We start from the raw sequence: 19,190 nt of genomic DNA, 5'->3' as shown, positions 1-19,190 counted from the left end.
TCTGTCCTTGTCGGATTCTTGTTTGATGTTTGCTGTTCTGTCCTTGTTCCGCCCTGTCGTGTTTTTGCCTTCTTCAGATGCTGCGTGTGAGCAGGTGTCTATGTCAGCTACGGCCTGTGCCCTCCTGAACGACCTGCAGTCTGTGGTCGCGTCTCCAGTCGTTCCTCTCTACTGACGAGAGGATTTCAGTTTCCTGTTTTGGATTTACCTATTGATATTTCCAGGAGAATCATTGTTTGTTTAAGCCTGGAATAAAGACTCTGTTTCTTTAAGTCGCTTTTGGGTCCTCATTCACCAGCATAACAGAAGAATCCGACCAAGAATGGACCCAGCGACTACGGATTCTCGCTACACTGCCGTCGAGATCCAGGGAGCAATTCTCGGCAGACACGAGCAGGAATTGTCTGCTGCTCGTCATGCCGTTGAGACCCTGTCCGCTCAGGTCTCCCGATCTCTCAGGACAGTTTCAGAGTCTTCGTCTCGTGCCACCAGCTACTTCCTGGTCTTCCGAGTCTCCGGAACCTAGGGTTAATAACCCACCATGTTACTCTGGGCAGCCCACTGAGTGTCGCTCCTTTCTCACCCAGTGTGATATTGTGTTCTCTCCCAGCCCAACACATACTCAAAGAGAGAGAGCTCGGATCGCTTACGTCATATCACTCCTTACTGGTCGGGCTCGGGAGTGGGGCACAGCTATCTGGGCAAGGGCTGAGTGTTCTAACGTTTATCAGAACTTAAAGAGGAGATGATACGGGTTTTTGATCGTTCAGTTTTGGGAAGAGGCTTCCAGGGCCCTGGCTTCCCTATGTCAAGGTGATCGATCCATAACGGATTACTCTATAGAGTTTCCACTCTTGCTGCATCCAGTGACTGGAACGAGCCGGCGTTGCCTCGCTCGTTTTCTGGAGGGACTCCACGCTGAGGTTAAGGATGAGATCTCTCCCGGGAGGTTCCTTCAGCGTGGACTCTTTGATTGCACTCGCCACCGCATAGAACGACGGGTAGATCTTCGTCACCGAGCTCGTGGAAGAGAGCTCGCGTTACACGTGTTTCCCCTCTCCGCATCTCAACCATCTCCCCCACCGGCTCAGAGACTGAGCCCATGCAGCGGAGGTATTCGCATCTCGACTAAGGAGAGGGAACGGAGAATCACCAACCGCCTTTGCCTATCTCTCTCTGTTTGATGTTTGCTGTTCTGTGTCCTTGTTCCGCCCTGTCGTGTTTTTGCCTTCTTCAGATGCTGCGTGTGAGCAGGTGTCTATGTCAGCTACGGCCTGTGCCCTCCTGAAGCGACCTGCAGTCTGTGGTCGCGTCTCCAGTCGTTCCTCTCTACTGACGAGAGGATTTCAGTTTCCTGTTTTGGATTTACCTATGATAATTTCCAGGAGAATCATTGTTTGTTTAAGCCTGGAATAAAGACTCTGTTTCTTTAAGTCGCTTTTGGGTCCTCATTCACCAGCATAACAATATTTGGCAATTTTTGCTGCATAACATTTAGAAGTAGCCCCTTTTCAGGTTTAGAATAAGTAACAACTAAATGTTAACTCCCATTCGTATAAGCTGGTAGCATAGCTAGCATAGAGAAATCAGTGGTGAAAATAGTAGTGAAATCAGTGGTCAGTCTTTTTTTAAACTTTAATTCAGTTGATTGTTGATGATGACATGAATATACTCCAATTTTTACCTCAACATAGTGTGAAATGCACTAGGAGATTTGGGATCTTTCCCCCACGCATTTCCATGGCATTTCCATTGTTTGGGTCGAGTTCCATTGACCTCTTTACCGCATCTATGCTTCTACCAAGCTTAGGGTGCATGAATCTCACTACAGTCAACAGGGATAGTCCAACTTGAAATAAACCATTGTGGAAAAACGTTAGTGATCCTCTGCCCTCTTCAACAGTCTCTAAGCCTCAGGCATCTCTTTTTGTTTCAAATAAAAACTGTTAAATAGCTAGCTTCTCAGTTCAGTTGGCAAAATAGTTGATTTACCAGTCTTGCATTGCCATGGATCTATATATATATATATGTGTGTGCGTGTATATATATATATATATATATATATATATATATATATATATACACACAATCAAAACTTAATTAGCTAACAAAATATTTACAGAGCTCTCTGTTTAGGTGACCCTCGGACGTCCAGGGACCTAACTGGGCCTGCGGGTCTGATCACTACAAATGTGCTGGGATAGAGATGTACAGGATCAGAGAGAGAGAGAGATAAGAGAGGGATGGAGGGGGGAGAGAGAGAGAGTGAGTCCCTGTCAATGCTGATATCTATCATCTCCTCAAGTAGTGTTTTATAAAGAGAAGTGAGGAGGACAGCCTATCTTTACTTACAGACACAGCCTATCGTCTGTGAGTGAGTGGCATGCCTGCTGTCCTCACCTAACCTCTCATAACGCAGAGCAGTCCGTTTTTTGGGGGGCGGGGTAGATCAGCTTTAATATTGCAGATAAAGTTAAAGTCAGAAGTTTACATACACTTAGGTTGGAGTCATTAAAACTCGTTTTTCAACCACTCCACACATTTCTTGTTAACAAACTATAGTTTTGGCAAGTTGGTTAGGACATCTACTTTGTGCATGACACAAGTAATTTTTCCAACAATTGTTCACAGACAGATTATTTCACTTATGTTTCACTGTATTACAATTCCAATGGGTCAGAAGTTAACATACACTAAGTTGACTGTGCCTTTAAACAGCTTGGAAATTTCCAGAAAATGATGTCATGGCTTTAGAAGCTTCTGATAGGCTAATTGACATAATTTGAGTCAATTAGAGGAGTACTTCAAGGCCTACATGTATTTCAAGGCCTACCTTCAAACTCAGTGCTTGACACTGAGAAAATCAAAAGAAATCGGCCAAGACCTCAGAAATAAAATTGTAGACATCCACAAATCTGGTTAATCCTTGGGAGCAATTTCCAAATGCCTGAAGGTTCCATGTTCATCTGTACAAACAATAGTATGCAAGTATAAACACCATGGGACCACGCAGCCGTCATACCTCTCAGGAAGGAGACACTTTCTGTCTCCTAGAGATGAACGTACATTGGTGAGAAAAGTGCAAATCAATCCCAGAACAACAGCAAAGGACCTTGTGAAGATGCTGGAGGAAACAGGTACAAAAGTATCTCTATTCACAGTAAAACAAGTCATATTTCGACATAACCTGAAAGGCCGCTCAGCAAGGAAGAAGCCACTGCTCCAAAACCTCCATAAAAAAGCCAGACTACAGTTTGCAACTGCACGTGGGGACAAAGATCGTACTTCTGCGGGAGAGAATTGTCCTACGTCTGGAATAAACAAAGAGATAGAGCTGTGGTTTAAGCCATAATGACACATCCTTATGTTTGGAGGAAAAAGGGGTGAGGCTTGCAAGCCGAAGAACACCATCCCAACCGTGAGCACGGGGGTGGCAGCATCATGTTTGTGGGGTGCTCTGCTGCAGGAGGGACTGGTGCACTTCACAAAATAGATGCATCATGAGAATGGAAAATAATGTGGATATATTGAAGCAACATCTCAAGACGTCTCAGTCATGAAGTTAAAGCTTGGTCGCAAATGGGCCTTCCAAATGGACAATGACCCCAAGCATACTTCCAAAGCTGTGGCAAAATGGCTTAAGGACAACAAAGTCAAGGTACTGGAGTGGCCATCACTAAGCCCTGATCTCAATCCTTATAGAACTTTGTGGCAGAACTGAAAACTGTGTGCGAGCAAGGAGCCTACAAACCTGACTCAGATACACCAGCTCTGTCAGGAGGAATGGCGCAACATTCTTATTATTGTGGGAAGCTTTGTGGAAGGCTACCCGAAATGTTTGACCCAAGTAAACAATTTTAAGGCAATGCTATCAAATACTATTGAGTGTATGTAAACTTCTGGCCCACTGGGAATGTGATGAAAGAAAAAACCTGAACGAAATCGTTCTCTCTACTATTATTCTGACATTTCACATTGTTAAAATAAAGTGGTGATCCTAACTGACCTAAGACAGGGAATTTTTACTAGGATTAAATGTCAGGAATTGTGAAAAACTTAGGTTAGAAATGTATTTGGCTAAGGTTATGTAAACTTCCGACTTCAACTGTATATTATACTATTATTTATGTATATACTGTATATATATATACACTGCTCAAAAAAATAAAGGGAACACTTAAACAACACAATGTAACTCCAAGTCAATCACACTTCTGTGAAATCAAACTGTCCACTTAGGAAGCAACACTGATTAACAATACATTTCACATGCTGTTGTGCAAATGGAATAGACAAAAGGTGGAAATATAGGCAATTAGCATGTCCAATAAAGGAGTGGTTTGCAGGTGGTGACCACAGACCACTTCTCAGTTCCTATGCTTCCTGGCTGATGTTTTTGGTCACTTTTGAATGCTGGCGGGCTTTCACTCTAGTTGGTAGCATGAGACGGAGTCTACAACCCACACCAGTGGCTCAGGTAGTGCAGCTCATCCAGGATGGCACATCAATGCGAGCTGTGGCACAGAAGGTTTGCTGTGTCTGTCAGCGTAGTTCCAGAGCATGGAGGCGCTACCAGGAGACAGGCCAGTACATCAGGAGACGTGGAGGAGCCGTAGGAGTGGCAACAACCCAGCAGCAGACCGCTACCTCCGCCTTTGTGCAAGGAGCGAGCAGTGGGCACTGCCAGAACCTGCAAAATGACCTCCAGCAGGCCACACATGTGCATGTGTCTGCTTCAAACGGTCAGAAACAGACTCAATGAGGGTGGTATTAGGGCCCGACCGGTCCACAGGTGGGGTTGTGCTTACAGCCCAACACCGTGCAGGACGTTTGGCATTTGGCAGAGAACACCAAGATTGGCAAATTCGCCACTGGCGCCCTGTCTCTTCACAGATGAAAGCAGGTTCACACTGAGCACATGAGCACATGTGACAGACGTGACAGAGTCTGGAGACGCCGTGGAGAACGTTCTGCTGCCTGCAACACATCCTCCAGCATGACCGTTTGGCGGTGGGTTCAGTCATGGTGTGGGGTGGCATTTCTTTTGGGGCGCACAGCCCTCCATGTGCTCGCCAGAGGTAGCCTGACTGCCATTAGGTACCGAGATGAGATCCTCAGACCGCTTGTGAGACCATATGCTGTGCGGTTGGCCCTGGTTCCTCCTAATGCAAGACAATGCTAGACCTCAGTGCTGGAGGTAGTGTCAGCATTCTGCAAGAGGAAGGCATTGATGCTATGGACTGGCGCCGCCCGTTCCCCAGACCTGAATCCAATTGAGCACATCTGGGACATCATGTCTCGCTCCATCCACCAACGCCACGTTGCACCACAGACTGTCCAGAGTTGGCGGTGAGCTTTTAGTCCAGGTCTGGGAGGAGATCCCTCAGGAGACCATCCGCCACCTCATCAGGAGCATGTCCAGGCGTTGTAGGGAGGTCATACAGGCACGTGGAATCCACACACACTACTGGGCCTCATTTTGACTTGTTTTAAGGACATTACATCAAAGTTGGATCAGCCTGTAGTGTGGTTTTCCACTTTAATTTTGAGTGTGACTCCAAATCCAGACCTCCATGGGTTGATAAATTTGATTTCCATTGATCATTTCTGTGTGATTTTGTTGTCAGCACATTCAACTATGTCAAGAAAAAAGTATTTAATAAGAATATTTCATTCATTCAGATCTAGGATGTTTTATTTTAGTGTTCCCTTTATTTTTTTGAGCAGTGTATATATCATAGCAATATTTTGAGGCATTTTATTTATTTGGCCTTACCATTACCATTCAAAAGTTTGGGGTCGCTTAGAAATGTAATATTTGTAATATCTGTAATATCCATTAAAATAACATAAAATGTTTCAAAAATACAGAGTAGACATTGTTATTGTTGTAAATGACTATTKTAGCTGGAAGTGGCAGATTTTTTTTAATGGAATATCTACATGGGCGTACAGAGGTCCAATATCAGCAACCATCACTCCTGTGTTTTAATGGCACATTGTGTTAGCTAATCCAAGTTTATCATTTAAAAAGGCTAATTGATCATAAGATAACCCTTTTGAAATTATGTTAACACAGCTGAAAACTGTTGTACTGATTAAAGAATCAATTAAACTGGCCTTCTTTAGATTAGTTGAGTATCTGGGGCATCAGCATTTGTGGGTTCGATTACAGGCTGAAAATGGCCAGAAACAAGCACTTTCTTCTGAAACTCGTCAGTCTATTCTTGTTCTGAGAAATGAAGACTATTCCATGCGAGAAATTGACAAGAAACTGAAGATCTCGTACAACGCTGTGTACTACTCCCTTCGCAGAACAGCGCAAACTGTCTCTAACCAGAATAGAAAGAGGAGTGGCAGGCCCCAGTGTACAACTGAGAAAGAGGACAAGTACATTAGAGTGTCTAGTTTGAGAAACAGACGCCTCACAAGTCCTCAACTGCAGCTTATTTACAATAGTACCTGCAAAACACAGTCTCAAAATCAACAGTTGAAAGAGGAGACTCCGGATGCTGGCCTTAATAATAGCCTGAAAACTATGTTAAAGCGCTGGTCACAGCTGAGGAAGCCATTGGAAAAGGAATTCTGGTTTGATACCCTTTAAATGGAGGTTAGACGGGCCAGGAACACAGAATCTTTTTTTATATCACTTCCGGGTTACATTTTCTCAGGTTTTCGCTTGCGAATAAGTATTGTTTACTCACAGACAATATTTTGACAGTTCTGGAAACTTTGGAGTGTTTTCTATCTAATCTGTAAATTATATGCATATTCTACAATCTGGGCAGAGAAAATGTCCGTTTTACTTGGCACGTTATTATTTTTTTTTAAAATAATAATCTGACCCTAGCGCTAATTAAAGGCTAATTAGGCCTTTATGGTAGTGTGGCCAGACTACAAGCTCTGGTCTGATGAAACGGAGATTGAACTTCTTTTGCCTGAATGCCAAGTGTCACATCTGGAGGAAACCAGCACGCTCATCACGTGGCCAATACCATCCCTACGGTGAAGCATGGTGGTGCAGCATCATGCTGTGGGGATGTTTTTCAGAGAGATCCTTGAGAGAGTATCCCTAATGAAACTGCTCCAGAGCGCTCAGGACCTCAGTCTGGGGCGAAGGTTCACCTTCCGACAGGATACACGACCCTAAGTACGCATCCAAGAAATTCAGGCGTGTTCGGGTTTTTTGAATGTCCTTGAGTGGCCCAGCCAGCCTGGACTTGAACCCAATCGAACATCTCTGGAGAGGCCTGAAAATAGCTGTGCAGCAACGGTCCCCATGCAACTTTACAGAGCTTAGAGGATCTGCAGAGAAGAATGGAGAAACCCCCTGCATACGTCAAACTTGTAGCGTCATACCCAAGAAGACACGATGCTGTAATCGCTGTCAAAGGTGCTTCAACAAAGTACTGAGTAAAGGGTCTGAATACTTATGTAAATGTGATATTCCATTATTATTTGATTTATAAATTAGGAAATATTTCTAAAAACCTGTTTTTGCTTTGTCATTATGAGGTATTGTGTGTAGATTTATGAGAATAAAAAACAATTGAAACAATTTTAGAATAAGGCTGTAACGTAACAAAATGTGGGAAAAGTCAAGGGGTCTGAATGCTTTCCGAAGGCTCCGTATATCCGACAATACCTTTTCAATTCTATGCGCTGCGCATTTTGCTACCTAAGGACCAGCCTGGATCATCCTACAGAAACCTTAGATCCAAAAGCAAAAGCCTTCTCAGCTCATACACACCACCGTCAGGTTATCACTGAGTTTCCGCTCTCCTCTCTCTCTCCTCTCTCTCTATTCACCATTGAGGTGAATAGGGTTCTCCATCATGGAACAATGTGTTTGCACACAAATCAGGTTTGTTTCTTCTGAGATTCCTCCATTCTGTYTCGCCATTAGATTTCACAGTTTATTTAGCATTTTCTACTGTTTGTTTTGCCTGTGTAATTTGTTGTTTTGGCCACTCCCCATCTGGCTAGACAGCCAGCAGAAAAAATAACAGAAGAAGCTACTTTGATTGCTGCTTGTYAGAAACTGGCAAGCCTTATCACAGGATGTGGATGGATAGATGATGGGTGAGTGGGTAGATGGGTGTGATTGTGAAGCGTGTTGGGATTGATTCAGGGCAACGTGTGTGTGTGTGGACATACGTGTGTGTGCATGCATGCTTTTATGCACGTGCGGGCGTGTGTGTGTATGCTCATGTTTGTGTGTGTGTGTGGAGGGGGGGGGGGACTGTCTGTGGATGGGAATGATTAATGGGCTCCTCCAGCATGAAGGAGTCACATCCTGGGCCCCATAGCCTGAACAGGAACACAGGGACACGCTACCCCTCCCTCCATCCTTTCCCGTCTCTTCCTCCCTCACTCCCTCCAAACCCTGCTTGTTTTCACACCTGCTTGCGGCCTTGACCACACTGCACACTGCTGAGAAGTTACTATCTCTCTCTCTCTCTGATCCGTTCATCTGTACTGTGATAAAATGGGGCAGCACCGCAGAGAATGGTCCGTAATGAAAGCGGAAAAGAAAAGGGGGCTTGAGGGGGCGAGTGCAACGAAGCAAAAGTGTACAAATGTTTATGTTTGACTTGACAAATCAAGATGTGAGGTAATTGATGATTGATGAGGATTATCCCAAGGCGTTGACGCCCTGAGTTGTCAGGGTGAGGTGGGGCGGAGGGTGGTGTGTGTGTGTTTGTGTGTGTGTGTGTGTGATCAGAAGGCCCTTCCAGTGTGCGAGGGGAGCCTGAGGGGCGGAGATGGAGAGCAGCTATGGTGTTCAAGGTTTTAATGGTGGTTTTCTCTAAGGACTCGGTGAGCTCAGAGCTCCAGGTGTCCTGTCGGATTGACTGTAGTTCCTGGTCTGGGTGACTGAGGGGGGTTGAAAGTGGGAAGTGTAGGGGTTTTGGGTGACTGGCGGTGGGTGTAAGGGTGGTTATGAGTGGAAGGTTTTGGATGACTGAGGGGACTGTAAGGGCAGAGGAGTGGTGGGTTTTGGGTGACTGGAGCCTGGTGTGTAAGAGGATTGGTTTCAGTAACTCTGATCGACAGACCCGTTGTGGCAGGTGTCACATGTGTTGTAGGAGGGGACAGGGACTGCGGCTGGCCTGAGTGGCTGGTCTTCTGTCACGTATGGGCAGTCCTTCTGGCATGCTGCCACAGGTACAAACATACACTTGTTTGTTAGTTTGTTTGTGTGTGTGTGTGGAAACTGAGGCAGTGTGATTAATGAGTGCTCCAACTTCAGCGGACAGCCATGGCAGGGTGTGACGAATAAACACTGTAGACCTGCATCCTTTCTCTCAACACGACGCACGCATGTACACACACACACACACACACACCACAACAAACACACACACACACACACACACACACACACACACACACACACACACACACACACACACACACACACACACACACACACACACACACACACACACTGTTCCATTAAACCGGTCCTGACAGTGAAACACCTGTCTTCTGTGCCAACAACAGCACTGGCTGGCATCCATGTATCTATCAGACTAATCATGAAGCATTGAAACAGCACTTCCCTTTTCATCTGGGCTTGACCTAATCAGAGCCACATGTCTGAGTCATGTGGACACACACAAACACACACACACACACACACACACACACACACACACACACACACACACACCACACACACACACACACACACACACACACACACACACACACACACACACACACACACACACACACACACACACACCACACACACACACACAACAACACACACACACACACACACAGAGGAGAAGAGGACAACATTCACACACATACAGACAGACACACACACAAAGTGTGCATACTACTATGTGCCTGTGTGGGTAAAGACTCCTTTACTCAAAAGTGTTGAGCCCCAGCTTTGTGAGTTCTGCTGATAACAGCAGTAAGACGGGGGAGACTGTTCAAAGAAGTTCAGCACCATGTGTGGCTCTCCCTCAATCCACTTTATAGTTTCTCCAGAAGAATTATCCCCACTGTGATAGCTATTATTAGTGGTGTAAAACCTAGCCTATGCAAACGAACTCTGACAGGACAAATGAAAGTCATCAAAAGTGCATTCTCGCTTTCACTCTCTCGCTCTCTTTTCCACTCTCTCTCGTTCTCTCTCTCTTTTCTGTTTGTTAAAGGAAGAAGGGGATTTAAAGTTCTGAAACGCTCTGAGGAGAACATTGAGAGGCAGAGAATTAAAGAGGGGGAGAATAAAAAGAGTGCTATATGTAGTTGAAATGAGCTCAGAGCTCTGCTCTAAAGTGTCCATTCACCGCAGAAATACTTGGTAACAGAACTTTTCCTTTAGATAAAGAGAACCAGCTTTGTCCATGTCCATTCCTACACAAATGATTCATCATATTCTCCGTTAGAGTTAGGAGGGCTTAAATCGCATGTCTTGACCTTTAGCTACAGAAGTGCAATAGTTGACATTCTAATACCAACAACCATTTACCCTAGCAACCTTTTGTCTTTAATGTTCTCCCTGCAAAGGGCAAGTCCAACTGTTAATAACGTGGTGTGTTATTATGACACAATAATATATCACACACCATGTAAACCAACCCCAGGGTCGTAAATATAATGCATGCTCTCATCTTTAAGTATGGAGGCCATGTTGCATTGACACACACAAACACACACACACACACACATATAGAAGTGAGCGCATGCATGGATTCCTGCTCTGCTGTACTGATACAGTCCACATGCCATTCCAATGCGATGAGGGGGGGATTGATATCTGGGGGGCACATAATCATCAGACTCGAGGGCCTCGGCTGTCCCACTTTCTTTACCCTCTGCCAGTGCCACGAGGCCTGGACACTGCCTGCCTGACATCCCTGGAAAGATGAGAGAGGGAGAGAGAAGGCGGGAGAGAGATAATGGGGAAGAGGCAGAGAGTGAAGGGAGGAGAGCGATGGAGATTGAGAGAGTGAAAGAAAAGGGAGAAGCACTGGAGGTAGAGAGAGAGAGGGAGGGGAGACAGATATAGAGACTGGGGACTAGCACTAGTTTAATGTGGTTATTCCTGGGGTCTGACGAGTGTTTTGGCAGCTCTGCAGTCTGCTCTTATCTCCATTCAGTCCCTGCTCAGACCTCACTCCTCATAATGTCCTCATATTAGGACTGAGCCCTGGGCACAGGGAGGCAGCCAGGCAGGGCTGGGAAAGGTTAGCAACTACAGGAGGGATAGCAGCTCGGATGGCCACATTCGGAAGGAATATCCCCTGTTGCTCAGGAGCGGAGGGTGGAAAGTAAGAGAAGATGACACACCCCATCACACACTCACAGACAAGAGTAAATATAGATGCACACAAAGACACACACACATTTTATAAACATGCCATCTACAGTTGGATGGAGCCTGTGAGCCTACATATAGAGCAGCAGCAGTAACAGCTGTGTGTCCAGTGGGCCTGCAGCCACTGTCTCTCCACTGGTACTGGCACATTAGCAGACAGACAGACAAACTTGCAGGCTGACAGATAGTGCCCCCTGCCTCCCCCCTAATCTGGCCTAATGCCTTCACAGTACTGAAAGAGGATGTGTTCTCAATGGCACCCTATTCTGTATATAGCGAACTACTTTCCACCTTGTCCACCATGCTGTTGACTCATTCATTCGGTATCAAATCCTTATTATAATCAGCATGGACAAAGAGTGGCGCACACACAGCTCTGCCCAGAGTAGGTATTGGTCACATGCAACTCATGGAGTGCAGACCCCTTGTACCTCCCACCCACGAGCACCTGTTCAATCTAACACCCAAGAGACTCTCTCTGTGTCTCTCTCTCTCTATCTATCTCTCTCTCTGTCTCTCTGTGTCTCTGTGTCTCCCTCTCACACACACACATGCACACACACCCCACCGCAGCACCAAGCTGTCCCACTGTGATAAGCTCAGTGGCATTTTCATCAGCAGACCGCTTCTCCGCTCCGATTGGACCATTATCATAAGAAAGACTTTCTGGATCCAGGAAGCCTCTGGACTCTGATTCATGTTCAAAATTGGGATTAGTTAATCTGTCCCCTCAAATCCCCTCAAACACACGAGGAACAAACATTCAACAGATAGATAACCACCACAGCTTTGGTAGAGAGGAGAAGGGGAGGAGGGGAGAAGGGAAGGAGGTGTGGAGATATTTCGATATTCCACCCATGTCCATTTCTATTTCTTTCTCTTTCTCTCTGCCTTTTTAATGTCTCTGTCTGTGTGCACTTCTTTCAGTCTCAGTAAACATCTCCTTTCTCTCTGCCTTTAAATTGTCTCTGATCTGTGTGCGCTTCTTTCAGTCTCAGTAAACCTCTCCTTTCTCTCTGCCTTTTAATTGTCTCTGTCTGTGTGCGCTTCTTTCATCTCACTTAACCTCTCCTTTCTCTCTGCCTTTTTAATGTCTCTGTCTGTGTGCGCTTCTTTCAGTCTCACTTAACCTCTCCTTTCTCTCTGCCTTTTTAATGTCTCTGTCTGTGTGCGCTTCTTTCAGTCTCACTTAATCTCTCCTTTCTCTCTGCCTTTTTAATATCTCTGTCTGTGTGCGCTTCTTTCATCTCACTTAACCTCTCCTTTCTCTCTGCCTTTTTAATGTCTCTGTCTGTGTGCGCTTCTTTCAGTCTCAGTAAACCTCTCCTTTCTCGCTGCATCTACGTTAGCTGACCGCTGTCACCTCCCCTGTAGGCCCCAGTTAGCTAGCCAAAAACAGTGGGGTACTCCCCTTGTGAAATGATATGTTGAGAGAGAGCACTGTGAGTTTTTGAAGGAAAAGTAGACAGTAGACAGACAAACCCTTTTGTTTTGTCATTGCTTGACATCTGAAATGTTATCTTTCTCCACAAACCGGGGAGTGTTTGATGTGGCAGAGAGAAGTCGAGGGGCTCCATACGAGCAACAAAAGCCAAAAGAGAAAAATGATTTAACTCCCAGATGAAAAGAAGAATAGCATCTCTGAAAACGCTCTTGATCTGTTCTGTTGTTGGTTTAGAATTCTCTGCTACGAGGCTGCCCACTTTGTTTTCAGAAGGAGAAACGGGTTGTAATGCAAATCTAACAGACCCAAAGGAAGCCAAACACCACCAACATCCTTGAGTCAGAAGAAAGAAGAGAAGAGAGAAAGAAGAGAAAAAAGGATTGAAGATGAAAGGAACTTCTACAATCAACGTACACCTCCATTTCTCCCTCCCACCGTCCATCCATCCCTTCCTTCTACTCTCACTGACATGAAAATGGCCTGTCTCACGTCAATTGAGCACAAAGCAGTCCAATTTCCAGGTAGGTAAATGAGAGATTATTTAAATGCTGACCCTAAACTCTGTCTGCGTCCCAAATGTCACCATTTCCCTATTTATCCCATAGGGCTCTGGTCAACAGTAGTGTGCTATATAGCGAATAGGGTGCCATTTGGGACACATATCCTGTCACATGGCCCTGGCTGAGATCTCAGAGGGTTTTAATTTCCCTCATGCTGAGGGAGCTTTAGCTAATCAGTCTTCTCCTCATTTCTCCTCTCCACAACTTCAAAGTTCAACGTGATTTAGCTAGAGATGATCTTCAGCTCTGCAGAGCCAATTTGATTTGTGCTTTAGCTACTTTAGTTTCTAGACAGGCTGGGTAGATAAATGAACAAAGCGTTTTGAATCCCTAGACTGAATGACATGTCTGTCCATTGTACTGTACACGTGTGGTATTAAAGTTGAGGTAGTTTGGCTAAGCAGCACAGGGGATAATTATAATTGAGTCGTAGGAAAAAAGATCAGGATTTAATGCAATAGACCCACTTGGTTTAACAAGTTGCAATTCACACTCAAGCTTCTTTTATATGAAAGTCACTTTGTGACAACATGCTATCAGTATGGTGAGAACCTGATTTGATGAAATAAATTATGCCATTTAGCAGACGCTTTTATCCAAATCGACTTAGAGTCAGGTGTTCATACATTTTACATAGGGGTGGCCCCAGTAATTGAACCCACAATCCTTGCATTGCAAGTGCCATGTTCTACCAACTGAGCCACAAATAAAGTGTAATTAATGTCCCGTCTGACTATTAGTGCTGAGCATAATGTACTCTGACTGTGCTATCTCTTCCCTATAGTGTAATACTGCCTCACTCCTGCCCATAAGAACAGCTGTAATTGTTACACTCAAAATTATTAGACCATCCTATAAGACCATTAAGCATAATATATTTCCACTAAGAACTATCTTCCCATAGTGTAGTGGTGCTTCACACCTTCCCATAACCACCCTCTCCATTCCCATAACCACCCTCTCCCTGGAGCGAGTGGAGGGAGAGAAACGAGCTCCACGCTTTATTGATTCCAGAGGTTATTAACACATAGTCAAGAAAGTAATCACCTTATTAGGAGCAGATTGCAGCGCCAGCGCCTTCCTGCCTGACTGCCAAATGCATCCCAAATTACATCCTGTTTCCTATACAGTGCACTACTTTTGACTAGGGCCCATAGGACTCTGGACAAAAGTAGTGCACTACGTAGGGAATAGGGTACCATTTGGGACGACACACGCTCTACTCACTCTACACTCAACCTCATGTTCTTACAGTAAATGAGAAAATCACCATATTACTCTGAGGAAAGATAATCGGTTACATTAACGAATGCAGCAAGAGGCCTTGTTACACCAATGTAATTAAAGTAGGAGAGAACAGGGAATAATGATTATCAGTTGATTCATGAAAATTACCCTTTAATTATTCCTACCAGTGTTTACTTCATTAAAACGATGTAATCCAAGGGTGATATTAATGTCGAGTTAAATTGGGAATGCAAATGAATGGAATTATGGATTCTTAATCACATGGAATTTAACATGGAATTATTAATTATTAGTAAAACTATTCGGCCTATGTGTCACGTTCTGACCTATGTTCTTTTGTTATTTCTTTGTTTTAGTATAGTCAGGGCGTGAGTTGGGTGGGTTATCTATGTTTGTGTTTCTATGTTGGGTTTTTCGTTTGGCCTGATATGGTTCTCAATCAGAGGCAGGTGTTAGTCGTTGTCTCTGATTGGGAACCATATTTAAGGAGCCTGTTTTCTGTTGTGTTTTGTGGGTGGTTGTCTTCCGTGTCTGTGTGTTCCACACGGAACTGTTTCGGTTTTCGTTCGTTCAATTTATTGTTTTGTATTTCAGTGTTCAGTTTGTTCTATTAAAGATTCATCATATTGTAATTTAAAGAATTCATTTCTACGGTGGCGGGATCCATTAGAGGACTTATGGAGAATGATGAAGAACCTTGATTTACTGTTAATGTTCAACATCTCTCCTCGTGTCCTAGCATTGCAGTGTGTCAAATCATATTCTTACCCGCCCCACAGACACACACACACCCCAGTGCACATGAAAAACGTGAACATTCCCTGTCTCTCCTCATAATCTCCCTTCGATGTCTCTGCACTTTGACACAATGGCAACAGAGAGAGCCCCATCTCCACCTTTACTGCAGCATCAGAAAAAGGGTCAGACCAGGTAATCAACCCATCATTAACCCCTCAGCTGGGCTCTCAGATATACAGTTCAAGTCGGAAGTTTACATACACTTAGGTTGGAGTCATTAAAACTAGTTTTTCAACCACTCCACAAATATCTTGTTAACAAACTATAGTTTTGGCAAGTCGGTTAGGACATCTACTTTGTGCATGACACAAGTACATTTCCAACAATTGTTTACAGACAGATTATTTCACTTATAATTCACTGTATCACAATTCCAGTGGGTCAGAAGTTTACATACACTAAGTTGACTGTGCCTATAAACAGCTTGGAAAATTCCAGAAAATGATGTCATGGCTATAGAAGCTTCTGATAGGCTAATTGACATCATTTGAGGCAATCGGAGGTGTACCTGTGGATGTATTTCAAGGCCTACCTTCAAATTCAGTGCCTCTCTGCTTGACATCATGGGAAAATCTAAATAAATCAGCCAAGACCTCCATAAGTAGACCTCCATAAGTCTGGTTCATCCTCGGGAGCAATCCTTGGGAGCAATTTCCAAACACCTGAAGGTACCACGTTCATCTGTACAAACAATAGTACGCAAGTATAAACACCATGGGACCACGCAGCCGTCAAACCGCTCAGGAAGGAGACGCGTTCTGTCTCCTAGAGATGAACGTACTTTGGTGAGAAAAGTGCAAATCAATCCCAGAACAACAGCAAAGGACCTTGTGAAGATGCTGGAGGAAACAGGTACAAAAGTATCTATATCCACAGTAAAACGAGTCCTATATCGACATAACCTGAAAGGCCACTCAGCAAGCAAGAAGCCCCTGCTCCAAAACCGCCATAGGAAAGCCAGACTACGGTTTGCAACTGCACATGGGGACAACGATCGTACTTTTTGGAGAAATGTCCTCTGCTCTGATGAAACAAAAATAGAACTGTTTGGCCATAATGACCATCGTTGTGTTTGGAGGAAAAAGGGGGATGCTTGCAAGCCGAAGAACACCATACCAACCGTGAAGCACGAGGGTGGCAGCATCATGTTGTGGGGGTGCTCTGCTGCAGTAAGGACTGGTGCACTTCACAAAATAGATGGCATCATGAGGAGCGAAAATTATGTGGATATATTGAAGCAACATCTCAAGCCATCAGTCAGGAAGTTAAAGCTTGGTCGCAAATGGGTCTTCCAAATGGACATTGACCACAAGCATACTTCCAAAGTTGTGGCAAAATGGCTTAAGGACAACAAAGTCAAGGTATTGGAGTGGCCATCACTAAGCCCTGATCTCAATCCTATAGAAAATTTGTGGGCAGAATTGAAAAAGCGTGTTCGAGCAAGGAGGCCTACAAACCTGACTCAGTTACACCAGCTCTGTCAGGAGGAATGGGCCAAAATTCACCCAAATAACTGTGGGAAGCTTGTGGAAGGCTACCCGAAACATTTGACCCAGGTTAAACCATTTTAAGGCAATGCTACCAAATGCTAATTGAGCGTATGTAAACTTCTGACTCACTGGGAATGTGATGAAAGAAATTGAAGCTGAAATAAATCATTCTCTCTAATATTATTCTGACATTTCACATTCTTAAAATTAACTGGTGATCCTAACTGACATAAGACAGGGAATTGTTATTATGATAAATGTCAGGAATTGTGAAAAACTGAGTTTAAATGTATTTGGCTGAGGTGTATGTAAACTTCCGTCTTCAACTGTAGGACAGACACTTAAAAAAAAAACTTGGGGGGGACCATCTTGTTCCATGTAGTGAATCTTATTCAGTGCGTTTGGATGGGCTAATAGCAGTAAGGCCAAAGCATTTTTTTCATCCAATAATTATTTAAAATATATATTTTTTATACTTCAAGGGGTCTTAAAATTCTAAATGAAATAACTAAATGATCCTTGGTAATGACCTTCTTAAAACAATGCTACACCTGTCTCTTATACACATCTAGATGTGTATAAGAGACAATATATATTTTTTATACTTCAAGGGGTCTTAAAATTCTAAATGAAATAACTAAATGATCCTTGGTATGACCTTCTTAAAACAATTCCATATAGCTTAATAGAACCCCCCCCCCCCCCGCTCCCGCCTTAGACAGGGCTCAGAGTCTTATGGGTTAATGTCGAGTTAAATTGGGAATGCAAATGAATGGAATTGAGTATTCTTAACCACATGTAACTAAACATGGAATGATTAATTGTTCGTAAAACTATTAGGTAAATGCTGAGTTCACATATTGTCATTTACAGAATTAATATTTACGATAGTGGGATCTACTAGAGGACACACACCCCGGTGCACATGAAAAATCTGACCATTCCCTGTCTCTCCTTATAGAGGTAAGCCCAGAGCTTTCTTTAATCTCCCTTTGTATGTCTCTGCCCTTTGACACAATGGCCACAAAGAGAGCACCATCTCCACCTTTACTGCAGCCTCAGAAAAAGGGCCGGACCAGGTATTCAGCCAACCATTAACCCCTCAGCTGGGCTTTGAGAGGGCAGAGAATGGAGGGGTTACACCATTAGCTCCCTATAGTACATCCATCCACCCATCCCTCCACACCCCTCTACCCAACGCCACCCCTTCAACAGACCAGCACCCTTTTGTTCCATTGTCCTCAGAGTGACGGATTCTGGTAACAAACAGAGGACAAGAGGGAAAAATTAAGGGTCCAGGGTTGGGTGTTTGATTGGCAACTCAGCTCTCCAACCTGTCAACACAGGGAATGAAAGAATAAGAAGGCAACTTCTTAAAAAGACCAGGCCTGGCCTGAAAACAAGGGTACGTCCTGAAAGGAAGAGGACAAGACTGACCACTGATATAATCAGAATAATAAAGAATGAAGTCCTGAGTCCTGATTCGTCTTCTCTCTGGTGGTTCATCCTGATCTGGGACTGTAATAAATGAAAGCAGAGGGAGGAGAGGGGAGAAGGAGAGTAGTTAGAAGGCCACAGTTAGTTAACCCAGGGTTTCCCAAACTCAGTCCTAAAGGCTAGAGCTGCCGCTTTCAAGGACCGGTACACTCATCCCGCTACGACCTCCGACAAGCAATCAAACAGGCAAAGCGTCAGTGGAGGACTAAGATCGAATCTTACTAAACCAGCTCTGACGCTCGTTGGATGTGGCAGGGCAAAAGGCAAACCCATCCGCGAGCTTCCCAGTGATACAAGCCTACCAGACGAGCTAAATGCCTTCTATGCTCAAGCTCTTCTATGCTCGCTTCGAGGCAAGCAACACTGAACCATGCATGAGAGCACCAGTAGTTCCGGATGACTGTGTGATCTCCCTCTTCATAGTCGATGTGAGTAGGACCTTTAAACATTTACAAAGCCGGGGCCAGATAGATTACCAGGACACGTACTCAGAGTATGCGCTGAACAGCTGGCGGGTGTCTTCCCTGACATTTTCAACCTGTCCCTGACCCACTCTGTAATACCTACATGTTTCAAGGAGACCACCACAGTCCCTGTGCCCAAGAACACCAAAGTAAACTGACTAAATGACTATCGCCCTGTAGCACTCACATCTGTAGCCATGAAATGCTTTGTAAGTCCAGTCATGGCTCACATCAACACCATCATCCCAGACACACTGGACCCACTCTAATTTACATATTGCCCCAACAGATCCACAGATCACGCAATCTCCATTGCACTCCACACTGCCATCTCCCACCTGGATAAGA

The sequence above is a fragment of the Salvelinus sp. IW2-2015 genome, linkage group LG8 (assembly GCF_002910315.2).
Source record: "Salvelinus sp. IW2-2015 linkage group LG8, ASM291031v2, whole genome shotgun sequence".
Taxonomy (NCBI): domain Eukaryota; kingdom Metazoa; phylum Chordata; class Actinopteri; order Salmoniformes; family Salmonidae; genus Salvelinus; species Salvelinus sp. IW2-2015.
Note: the sequence above shows the minus strand (reverse complement) of the source record.